The sequence below is a fragment of the Protopterus annectens genome, chromosome 17.part0 (genome assembly GCF_019279795.1).
Source record: "Protopterus annectens isolate FY-2018-M chromosome 17.part0, PAN1.0, whole genome shotgun sequence".
Taxonomy (NCBI): Eukaryota; Metazoa; Chordata; order Ceratodontiformes; family Protopteridae; genus Protopterus; species Protopterus annectens.
Window position 1 is genome coordinate 421,403,185 of NC_056751.1, and position 12,313 is coordinate 421,415,497.

Here is a 12,313-nt window from a genome sequence, read left to right on the forward strand (position 1 = left end):
GTCATGAGATTTATTACCGGTATCCCCGACACTCATATCTCCAATTTTGCAGAGATCTTGATCCCCTACCTTGTCTTCCAGATCCTCCAGGAGTCTTTCTGAGGAGGATGTCGATAGAGTGGTGCTTAGACATTTGAAGTCGTCAAGCGCTAGCAGATTTGTTGTCAGCTCTGAGCCAGTCGGTTCCAGAGCCGTCTAAGGCCATATTATCTCTGTCTGTTCCTCCTCCAAGCCATGTCAGTCTTTTGGAGCCAGAGCTATCGGTGCTGTTTGTTGTGGAGCCGTCAGTTCCAGCACCTCAACTGTCTGTCTCAGAGCCGAGTTCTGCTCCACCACCTTCGGTGCCGTACCTGGGGTCTAGGAGCCGAAGCTCACCAGTCAGCCCCGATGGGGACGTTTGGACCCGAACTTCTTTGGTTCCAAGCCTACCTCTCGGTGCGTTGGCTCAGCTGAGCTCAGATCCTACATCTGTCTCAGATCCTATTGCTCTGGAGCCAAGGGCTACTTCTGCTTCCTCGGAACCGGTGGTGTCCTCGGAGCCAGAGAGTGATCTGCCTTTGAGATGATGAGGAGCATGCTGTCTAGTTCTTCAGCTCCACACAAGGGTACCGATGCTCTTCCCCCTCAAGCTCTGACCTCTGTCTCAGCACCATCTCTCTCGACAGCAGAGACCTGCAGTCTCAGGAGCCCCGCTTGGGTGGCCCCTAGTCTCCCGAGACCTCCCCGGAATACCCTTCTGAGGAGCCTCCTCAGAAGAGAACTTGCAAGAGAAAGCACATAGACTCCCCTGATGAGTCCATCACCTCTGACACTGACCTCGAGGAGTCAGAAGGGTCCCCTAGGTTGTCCTCTGATGACATCTCCTTCATAGATATCTAGAGATCCTGAAGCAGAGAGGCAGCTGGCCCACTGTCACCCCTTCTGATGAGGAGTCAGTGTACCTGAAGGCTTTTGGGTCTCAACCTTCAGCCTCTTGGGTGTCTCCACCTTTCGATGAGCTGTTAGATTTGGTGAGTCAAAAGATGTGGGAAACTCCTGACACCATAGAACCAGTCCCCAGAAGGCCTCACAAATTTTTTTCAGCTCCTAGGGAGAAAGAGTTTCTAACCAAAGGTGTGCCTGGTAGATGCCATGGTGATGGCAGCAGCCACAAAGAAGGAACTAGCAGAAATTTCCTCATCTGCCCAACCACCGAACAAAGAGTCTCGAACGATGGACAGATATGGGAAGCGTATTTTTTTTTCAGCGGTTTTTACACTCAGATCACTGAATTACTTCACCCATTTCACTAGGCTTCAAAGAGATCTCCTAAAAGAGCTAGGAGATACTCTCCAAGGTACTTTAAATGAAGGAGTCCCTGCGAAGGTTACTGCTCAGTTGTCACCTTAAACTCTACTGTTAACTGCTCCATGAGGCTGATATCTTACGCAGCAGATGGAGCAAGCAGGGCAGTAGGTTCAGGAGTTGCCCTTAGGAGACACTCGTGGGTGCGCTTATGTAACTTTGCAGAGACCTTCAAATCTACATTTGCCATTGCCCCCTTTGACGGTTCCTCTCTGGACCAAAGGTAAAAAGACACACTCACCAGATGTGAGCAGGAAGGGAAGACTCTCTCTGTCATGGCAGTATGTTTTTCCATCCCTTCTAGACCATACCCTAAAGGTCAAAGAGGCGGAAAAGTGTGGTTTAAGAAATCTCAGAGATTTTTCCTAGATGCACAAGGTGATTCCTTCTCCACAGGCAGAGGAGGAGGAAGTAATGGTAGACATCGCCCTAGAGGCGGGGGGGGTCTGCAAAACCAGGGTGGCCGCGATTCCTTTCATGGACGGTCCCTATTATTACTCCTGAAGTGGGGCCCGACTGCACTTCTCTGGAGCCAGTTGGGGGTCACTTATCTTTGTACCTAGAAGCCTGACATGACATCACACAAGACAAGTGAGTACAAAGAATAATTTTCAGAGGATACTCTATACCCTTCTCTTTTCCACCGCATCTACCCAAGAGAATCCCAGATGTTCCACCCAATCACAGGGATCAAGCAACTATAGAAGTCCAAACGTTGCTTCAAAAGAGAGTAATCGAAACTGACCCCGCAGACCAGATAGGATTTGGAACTTACTCCAGATTCTTTTTAGTGCCAAAACGAACAGGGGACTGGAGGCCCATCTTGGATCTCAGAAAGTTAAATGAATAAGTGAAGAAGTCCAAGTTCTGAATGGTAACACTGTAGTCTGTACTCCCTCTGTTAGGGAAAGACAATTGGATGTGCTCCATAGACCTCCAAGATGCGTACTACCACATAAAAATGGACAGAGCATCAAGGAGTCATTTACACTTCCGGCTGGGAGCCAGTCATTACCAATTTCATGCTCTGCCCTTTGGTCTCACCACAGCCCCCAGGGTGTTCATCAAATGCATGGCAGTAGTAACTGCTCACTTGAGACTTTTTGGATTCCAAGTGTTTCCATACCTGGATGACTGGCTCCTGATTGCCACCATCAGGCACCTACTTCTACAAGCCCAGGGATTCAACCATCCAAGTCTGCACTCAGCTAGGCATTACTATAAATTGGGAAAAGTCTGTCTTATCGCCCTCTCAATATGTGACTTGTATAGGCACAGAAATAGTCACAATGATGGCTCGCCTTCCTTCAGACAGAGTGCAAAATCTAAGACAACAAATATACAGCCTGCTTCTCCAAAACAAAGTCAAAGCAAAGACAGTGCTCAAACCTATAGGAACCATGGCCTCTACTATAACTCTAGTTCCACTAACAATACTACATATGAGAATTCTACAATGGCTACTCTTTTCCCAGTGGTCTCTTCAGCAGTTGCCTCTGTCTCATCCCATTCTAATAACGGAATCTTGCAAAAAGGATCTTCGTTGGTGGATCCAGTCCAGTCAACTAACGATGGGGAGACCATTCATTCCTTGCCAACCCATTGCTACTGTGACCACAGATGCCTCCCAGATAGGATGGGGGGCATTATCTAGGAAGGACAGGCTCACTTGAATATCAGTGTTCTAGAGATGAGAGCAGTGCTACCAGCATTGCAAGCACTTCACAACTTTCTTCCTCTAGGGACAATATCAATCCAATCAGACAATATGTCAGTGGTATGGTATATAAACAAACAAGGGGGAACCAGATCCTACCCCCTATGTCAAGAGGCTTTTCGTGTTTGGCAGTGGGCAATATCTTCCCAATGCTTTCTAGTTGCAATGCATATCCTGGGGAGAACCAATGTGATAGCCAACAAGCTCAGCAGGGCAATCTTGATGCCTCATGAGTGGTCTCTGAATTAGAAAGTCGCGGAACATATTTTCCGCAAATGTGAACAGCCTTGCTGTGATCTGTTTGCCACCCCAATAAACACCAAATGCAGCAGCTACTTCACCCTTACCCCCCCCCCCCCCGGGAGAGACACCGAGAGATGCACTTGTCCACAATTGGCCCTCGGGACTTCTTTATGCTTTTCCTCACTTTCTGCTAATATCGAAAGTGATCCAGAAAGCAAAGACTTTGGGAAGCAGAATGATTCACATCATTCCTTACTGACCTCTTCAGATTTGGTTCCCCTTTCTCGGGCCTCACCTTCTGGACGATCCATGGACTCTGGACCCAGTACCAGACCTTCTGCACATATGTCAGGCACGTTCCATCCCTGTCTCCACACCCAAAACTTGACAGCGTGCTGCTCCACTCCCATCCTTAGTCAGGCTTCATGATTTCTCCCCTGCGGTTACACATATCCTGACGTCTTCTAATAAACCTTCTACGAGAAAATTGTATGCTAGCAAATGGTAAAGATTTTCTGTCTGGGCACAAGCTAAAAACATAGATCCATACACAGCCTCCATTCTAACTTTTTCATCAGGGATCAGCTGCTGCTACAATCAAAGTTCAATTAGCAGCTATCTCCAATTTTCATTTGGGACAACATGAACCTAATCTTATGGCTCGCAGATTGTGTAGATCTTTTTTGAAAGACACTACCTTACTAAGACCTCCTTTTCAGGAACCTATATTTCCCTGAGGTCCCTAGACATCCACATCCTGCTCTCACCCCCATTAGGAAAACAACTGTAAAAAATTTCTCCAAAGCCAACTTCACTCTTCTTGAGACAGAAGTGGCAAACTTCACGACACCCATGCAGATGGACAATAGAGGTACGACTGCTGAATCCTACACAAATGCACTTTATAAGCACTTACACGAGTGCAAGGATCGTGCTATCCCTAACAGAACCAAGATGCTATCCTCCAAAAAAAGGAAGCCAGTCTGATGGTCTTCTGCCATAAACAAACTCTACAATAGAAGAAAGAAACTGTTGCAAAAAAGAGTAAAATCTCATGATTGGAGGAACTCCCTGGTCAGCCTCAGTAAGAAGCTGAGATCCCTCATAAAATCCTCCAAAGCTAGTTATGAAAACAAAATTGCCACTGATTCTAAAGACAACCACAAAGCATTCTATAGCTATGTATCTCAATGACAACACTCAGATCTGCTCTGAGTTACAGCACAATGACACTAAATATACAGAACCAACTGATATTGCCAACATCTTGGCAGATAGGTTCAGTGCTAATCCCCTAAAGGGCCCATCTTTATACCGGAAGAATGCAAAGTTCCTGTAATCACGGCTGCACAGGTAAAAACCTCACACTCCAAAGCCAAGAACACAGCATCCATGGGACCTGACAACATCCCAGGCTGCCTTCTACATGAAATACAGAATGAACCGGCATCCCCACCTAAGTACCATGTTCAATCATAGCCTCACCTCAGGCTTTGTGCCCATTGAATGGTGCACCGCAACAGTTATCCAACTCCACAAAGGGGGGGGCCACAACAGACCCCGGGAACTACCGCCCCATTAGCCTGATGAGCCTGGTCTGCAAGGCCATGGAACGTATCATCATGGAACTCATAAACAAAGACATTGGAGATGTCCAAACTCTGGACCCCACACAGTTTGGGTTTGTAAAAGGCAGATCATGTCTCCTAAACCTGATAAACATCTTTGAAGTAGACACCAGAGCCATAGATGAGGGTAAGGTGGTTCACACAGCCTATCTAGATCTCGCCAAGGCTTTCAACACCATCCCCCTCTCTGGAGTTATAGATAAACTCACTAAACTAGGTATAAATTCTTGTGTCACAAGATGGGTTGCCAACAGGCTTACTGACAGAACCCACACTGTGAAAGTAGCAGACTTCAAATCAGACTTCAGACCAGTGACAAGTGGAGTACCACAGGGTTCAGTCCTGGGTCTTCTCCTGTTTGGTATCTACTTCTTTGAAGTACAGGCTAACACAGAACGTCTTTGGCTAACTAAATTTGCAGATGACTGCAAACTAGGAGCCATAATCAAAACTCCTAACGATGTGGACATCCTGCAAAAGGGCCTCACTGAGACAGATGCCTGGTGTCAAAGCCATGGTCTTAAGCTCAATGCCAAAAAGTGCATTGTCATTCCTTTTGGTAAAAACTCTGTACCCATGAACTACCACATAGACGGTAGTCTACTTAACACCAAAAGTGTGATGAGACCTTGGGACACAGGTAGAAGTAGCCTCTCCTTTGATAATCACATCTCCACAGTGGTCAGGAAATCCTTCTATGTGGCACACCTCATCACAAAAGGTTTCTCATCCGGAAAAAAAGAGGTCATTGTTCCCCTCTACTCATCACTCATTAGACCCATTATAGAGTACAACACCCCTTTTGGTATGTACCTCACAAGACATCTACAACAACTGGAAAGGCTGCAAAAATACCTCACAAAGAGGATTACTGGCCTCAAACAGATGCCTTACACAAACCGTCTCACAAAACTCCGGCTTTACTTCATTGCATATCGCCTACTCAGAGGCGATCTCTGCCTAACATACAAAGCTATGTCAAACCCAGAGCTGTTGGACATGCTCCACTTAAAAAAATCCCAATCCCTCCGAGCTACACGCTCTAGGGACCTAAACCTTGTCACCACAATAAACAGAACATGCTGGAAGGATAGATTCCTGTCCCAGAGACTTCCCATGCTCTAGAACAGACTACCTATCTGTGTCAAACAGAGCTCCTCATTAGCACTCTTCAAGAAAAATCTTGATGATTGGATGGGTAATAGGAAATTCACCCCGGGGATCACTTCTGTGATTCTGCTTGACAGGAGCACAGGAAAATAATTTTCTTGGGTGGCGAAAGCCAGAGTACCTTTTTGGCTAGGCTTGTATAGGCCCTAGGGCCAATAGCCTAATACCTGCCTATGAACCTTTGTTCTTTCAAAACTTACCTCACCGCCTTTTGAACCTTCACAGTCATGTGATTTAAAGTTTCTTTCATGGAAGACCATTTTTCTGGTAGCCATTACATCCACCAGAAGAGTGTCAGAGCTGCAAGCACTCTCAGTCAAACCTCCTTACTTGATATTTCATAGAGACAGAGTTTCCCTTCGCACTAATCCTTCCTTCGTTCCCAAGATTTGTTCTCAATCAAATATGAATCAAACTATTGAACTGACGGTCTTTTTTCCAAATCATTTAAACAAAGCTGAATATAAGTTTCATCAACTTGATGTGCACACACAGTTAAGGTTCTATCTACATAAAACCAAAAAGTTTAGGAGATCAGACCAATTATTTGTATCTTTTTCGGAGACGAGGAAAGGAATGCCAGTCTTCAAGATAACATTATCCAACTGGATTTCAAATTGCATATCTTTTATTTACTCTTCTAATGGCAAAGAACTCCAATTTAAAATTAAAGCTCATTCCACCACATCTATATCCACATCTGCCGCTTTTCAAGCCAGAATTCCAATGGACAGTATATGTGGAGCAGCAGCCTGGGCTACCCCTCATACCTTTATTATTCATTACAAATTGGACTTAGCCTCCAGGGGTAGAGCCTCCTTCGGTTCCACGGTTCTTAGGAGTATATTCCCGTGAGCCACCCAAAAAAAGGTGCTAGGGATGCTGTCCCATATGAAGAATGAAGGCAAAATAGGACTACAGAACATAAAAAAGTTATGTACTCACCATAATATTCCATCTCGCCCTTCATTCTTACAAACCCACCCACCTACCACCGTCCATGTATCCTTGGAGGATCTGGAGACAAGATAATGTCTATCTTCCTTAGGGTTGGAGACCTTTCATCTTTGTTTTTCCTTGTGGAAATGCATTATATCATATTTATAGATAGCAGCAAATAAGATCTGGGGATTGTTACTAGTGCATTGTGGGATACCTACCTTGCCTCGAGCCAACTTAGAGACTTCGAGCTTTGTGATCAGCCGAGTCGGAGCCAAAGATCAGCTCCGAACCATATGTAAGAGTAAAGGGTGAGATGGACTACAAACATGGAACATTATGGTGAGTACATAACTTCTTTTTTTTAATTACCAGCATCTCATACAGTTATATATTTTCTAAGTCTGGGGCACACAGCCATCACTGTGTGACTATTAACTGTCGACACAACCTTCATTCATCCATGCCACTTCATAACCTAACCCTCACTACTCATAAAATAGCACTAGAAACTACAAATTATCTGTTCTTTTATTTGATGACACTCTTAATGATGAACATTTATTCCCTCATTCCTTCAAGCTAGACTCAACTTTACCAACTTGAAAAATAAGCAGTATTTTGAAGAGATAAATTATAGAAATAATTCATTCCTTTTAATGAACATCCAATGTTTTAATTTTTTTTTTTTTTGATGCTTGTGTAGTCTAAGTCATGTCAAACAAAAATGAGTAAGGAAGAATGCTGTCAGCATGTGATTATTTTCTCTCAACAGAAATATTTTTCATGCTGGCAGCAATCCAAAGCATTCACACAGTAGAATATCCCAAAAGCTTATCTCCTCTTATGTTACCCATAGTAATATTTAGCGCTTAGACTTTTAACAGAAAGGGTGCTTGCTGAAACACTTCAAAAGTATGCACCCTTATTTGACTGTCCAGGTGATTCAGAAAAGATTGGGAGGAAACCTCTCCAAGTTCTTTGCTTATTTCTGTCACCTCCAGCAAAATGCTCAATTTTCTTGGTTCTCTGACTCCGATTGCATAGCTCAAGCAGGAAGTAGAGTGCCTTTTGGAAATCTAAATATGATTTGACTCTGCTTGTAACAATAGATCTAATGTTATCCATATCACTATTCCTCACTTCACGGTCGTAGGATCCGACATTGGATCTGAGCCAGCAACTTTACAGAGGAAGCCTAGGCTCAAGCTCCTCCCACTCCCATAATCCCCAGCTGCCCTCTAATCCTCAGATCTCTTTGCTGCTCACCTCTTCAAATGTGATTACCTTGGCTCGAGTCTCATCTGGGGATAAGTGTTTATTTTTATTCCTTAAATTTGTATTTTCTTATATTTTGTTGTAGTTTGCTAGTATGTTTACGGTATCTTTCAGTTTAAGCTTTGTTGTTGTTCCTCCCCTCCCATTCTAGTTATTCCTGTCGGTTAAGCCTTTTGGCACAAGTTTTTCTCTCAAAAATAATATAACATTTTCTGGTTCTTCCTGTTGTTTATTCTAGCATAGTAGTTTATTCTAGATTAGTAGTAGTTTGTAGTTTTATTGCTAGTGGTTGTCCCTTGTTGTTTTTTTTACTTGGTTTCAGCTCACAGTTTACTGTTTTGTGTGCCATTTGGGTTTTGGTGTTTGGCTTGTTCTTCTGTTGCAATGTCTGACAAGCCAATGGGTTTCAAGAGGTGCTCCTCATGTCGGCGGAAGATGCCCCTTTCCTACTGTCACGAAGAGTGCCTCTATTGCTTGGGTGCTGACCAGCTGGAAGTTGAATGTTTCATTTGTGCCACCTTCAACCTCAGGGCCTTGGTCGAGTGCTGTAATAAACTGCTTTTAAAAGGGACAGCTCAAGGAGGTCCATTGCTCAAGCCGGCTCACTGTGACCAGAAGAGGGAGGCACCCTCAGTCTCTGGCTACTTCTCTTCTTCAAATAAGCCTAGGCTGTCAGATCCTAGCCCTCTGGTCCGCTCCAGCCTCGGCGTCATCGGATCTCCAAGATTCCATGAATCTACTACCAGATCCAAGGCCATTGGTTGGAGACCTTCAGATCCTAGGTCCAGGGAGTCTACTCTCAGATCCAAGGCCTCCGGATCAAGGTCGTTGGATCTGACTCACACCAGACCTACTAAGAATCCAACCTTCTCGGATCCAAGGCATTTGAGTTCTGAACGCTCAGATCCTCTTTTGCCCTCTGATCCAAAGCAGACTAATTCAGGAGTTGTGTCCGATCCCATCTTGATTGGGGACTCTCCTTCAGGTTCTGGTCCAGAGCAGTGCCTTCTAGCTTCCAGGCACAGAAGCCATTCTACTGAGAGGTACAGGAGGTCCTTGGGGTCTAGACATGTGTCCACAGCTAGGTCAACAGCCTCTTCTAGATCCTCCAGGAACTTGCTCCCATCTGACATGGACAGGATGATAAAGTCTTTCCTTAAGGCTCAGATTGAGCTAGGACTTCTTGCATCCCATGCCCACCCAGCAAGGGGTCCTTCCCCTGCCCCTATGCTTCTTTCTCCTCATCTGACCCAGGTGGCTTCAGACTACCAGGACCTGGAGAGCAGTGTGGGGGGGTGACTGTGCTCCTAGAGCTTGCTTTGTTTCTACCCCATCTGAGTCTCCGAACTGTTCTGCCCACCCCCCACCCCCCCAGAGCAGACCAGTCCCCTGCCCCGATCTGTCACTCCAGAGTCCTTGGAAGAAGGTTTTGGTCAAGCCTTTTCAGATCGGTCCTTGACCCTTGGTGCTTCGGCTTTTGACAATTTGGGATCTGTGCTGTCTGGGGTTCTTGAGGCAGTGGCATGCTCTGCTCCCTCTTTGTATGTGTTTTTTTCCCACTGAGAGTGTGGACAGGGCATCATCCAGCCCTTCAGCCTTCTGGGTAACAGAGAGGACCTTCTCTGCTGCTGGAGCTTCCTCCATTGCTCTCCAGGGTTCTTCCCAGCCCCCCCTCATCTCTGAGTGCTGAGCCTTCTCATCCTGCTCCCAGTCAGCCCTCCTGAACCGGTCTTCAAGGAGGAGTTACCCAATTGGGGTTCCCCCCTCTTCTGAGTTGTCCCTTGTGCCTGCCTCAGAAGAGAACATACTGGAGGAGGCACCTTGACTCCCTGATGGAGTCTGTCACTGAGGACATGGATCTTGGTGAAGGGGACAAGTCCCCCAGATCTCCACCTGAAGAATACTACTTCTGAGACATCTTAGAGATCCTCAAATTGAAGGGCGGATGGTCTTCCCAACCCTCGTTCTCCAAGGAGTCCATATTCCTGAAGGCATTCAGGATGGGGCCATCTTCCCCCTGGAATCCCCCCCACCCACTGACGAACTCCTACATCTTATTGCCAGCAGGGCTTGGAAGGAGCCCAGGACTGTGGAGCTGGTGCCCAAATGAGCTGACAAATTCTTGAGCCCTCCCTTAGACAGACAGTTTTAGTCCAAAGTGGGTACCAGTCAATGCTACTATAGTGGTAACCGCTGCCACCAAAAAGGAGTTGGTGGAGCAGAGTGCGTCTGTCCATCCTCCCAGTTGTGAATCCAGAGCGATTGATAGACATGGAAAGTGGATTTTCGCCTCAGCTATGTTCGGTCTGTGGGTGCTTAATTACTTGGCACATTTCACCTGCCTCCAAAGGGATTTGGTTAAGGAACTCACCACTTCCCTTTCTGAGTCTATGTCTGCAGAAGACTTCAGCAAAGTGTCTCCCTCGCTATCCACTCTTGTGTCCCTAGCTAATTCCTCAATGAGGTTGATTTCCAACACTGGGCAAGACACCTCTCAAGTGGCTGGTACAGGAATCACTATTCTGTGTTTCACCTGGCTGCACCTATGCGGGTTTGCGGAGTCCTTTAAAACGTCATTCACCGATACCCCATTTGATGGATCAACTCTCTTTGGTCCATCAGTCAAAGACACACTTACCCGCAGCAAGCAAGAAGGGAAGACATTGTTGGCTGTGGGAATCTGATTTTGTACCCCTCAGCAGTCCTTTTCTAAGACACAACCATGGACTAAGAAATTATGATTCCGGAAGTCACAGTCTTCCTTTCAGGAGGCTCAGGATGAACCTTCTTCTAGAGGTTGGGAGAGAGGGTTCAGTGGTAGATGCCGCCCTAGAGGTAGAGGGGGCCTGCAAAATCAGGGCTCCAGGGAGCCCCTCTCTGAGAAGCCCTTCCAGCGCTCCTGATTGCCCGGCTTTCCAGCCCTGGAGGCTGTCGGGGTTGTTTGTCTCTGCACCCTTTGGCCTGGGCAAACATCACGAGATCGGTGGGTGCTTAGTATTATTTCCAGGGGCTATTTCATTCCCTTTTCCTACCCCCCCCCAACAGTCAGGAAGCTTCTTCCCAATGTGCCACCCCACCAGAGGGCATTAGCTCAGAAAGAAGTTCTTAAATTTCTTCAGAAGAGAGCTATCCAGGAGGTCCCCCCAGGTCAACGAGGATCTGGAACTTACTCTCGCTTCTTTTTGACTCTGACAAAAACAGGAGACATGCATCCAGTCCTGGACTTAAGTGAATAGAACCTGTCCATCAAGAAGTCTAATATTCTGGATGGTCACTGTCCAGTCCATCATCCCCCTTCTGCACAAGGATGAGTGGGTGTGCTCTGTGGATCTCCAGGATGCGTGCTATCATATAAAAATAGACAGGCACTCCAGGAGAAATTTCCGCTTTCACGTAGGGGAAAGTCATTACCAATTCTGGACCCTGCCCTTTGGTCTCACTGCAGCCCTCCATGTGTTCACCAAGTGTATGGCAGTGGTGGCAGCTCACCTGAGACTGCAGGGATTCCAAGTGTTTCCTTACCTCAACGATTGACTCCTCACAGCTCCCACAATGCATCGACTGATCGCAGCCATTCAGTACCTCCTTCACTTGTTTGACCAGCTAGGAAATGCCTTGAACCTTCCTAAGTTGATCCTGATTGTCACAGAAAACTTGGGAGTTGATTAGCATCCAGCTAAACTCTGTCAGAGAATGCAGCATTACCTCCCAGGCATGTACAATTAATCATATCTCAAGTTCAGTCCCTCCTAGATCTGTCTTGTCCACAGGTACTCTTCATTCTCAGGGCTTTAGGGTCCATGATGGGATCAAGCTATATGGTGCCGTTAGCTATGATCCACATGAGGGTTCTACCAGTGGACCCTAGCAGTCCAGTGGTCTTCTCTGTCTCATCCAGTGACAGCTGCCTTCCACCTGACTCCGGTATGCAGGTGTTATTTTCTTTGGTGGATTCAGTCTCCCGATCTCCTCATGAGCAGACCCTTTTCTGTTC

At 46.3% G+C, this 12,313-nt stretch overlaps 1 protein-coding gene across 3 annotated transcripts in view; it reads left to right on the plus strand.

Annotated features, from left to right (window-relative positions):
* NR1H2 (nuclear receptor subfamily 1 group H member 2) overlaps positions 1–12,313 on the plus strand; it is a 1,405,479-nt gene that overhangs the window by 990,484 nt on the left and 402,682 nt on the right. The window lies entirely within an intron of this gene.